Raw genomic sequence first — 360 nt, 5'->3', positions numbered from 1 at the left:
GGATATTCCAAAAAATGTATCTAATATCTCTTTGAAGCTTTGAACTAAGAAACCAAAAAGAAGAAGTCAAGTGCTGGAAGCCTGGAATACCATAAAACCGCAGTTGTATATTATTAATATCCTTGATCCTTTTTTTTTACTCTAAACATTTTTCTTTAGTTGAAGGAAGGGGAAAAAAAGTCAAAATCCTATAAATATAGTAATAAATTGGTAATTTCCTACCTTCTAGGCTAAAAGAATTCTAGAGTCTAGATTTTAGCCGCAAATTTGTATTGTCTTCTAGTCTGACCTTTTGTCTTATGTACCAAATTGAGTTTGGTCTCTTCCATTAAATCAAAAAAAAAAAAAACTTGTTGTTGT

The sequence above is a fragment of the Quercus suber genome, unplaced genomic scaffold (genome assembly GCF_002906115.3).
Source record: "Quercus suber isolate HL8 unplaced genomic scaffold, Cork oak 2.0 scaffold_208, whole genome shotgun sequence".
Taxonomy (NCBI): Eukaryota; Viridiplantae; Streptophyta; class Magnoliopsida; order Fagales; family Fagaceae; genus Quercus; species Quercus suber.
The sequence above is the reverse complement of the archived record's forward strand: the minus strand, read 5'-3'. Positions refer to the sequence as shown.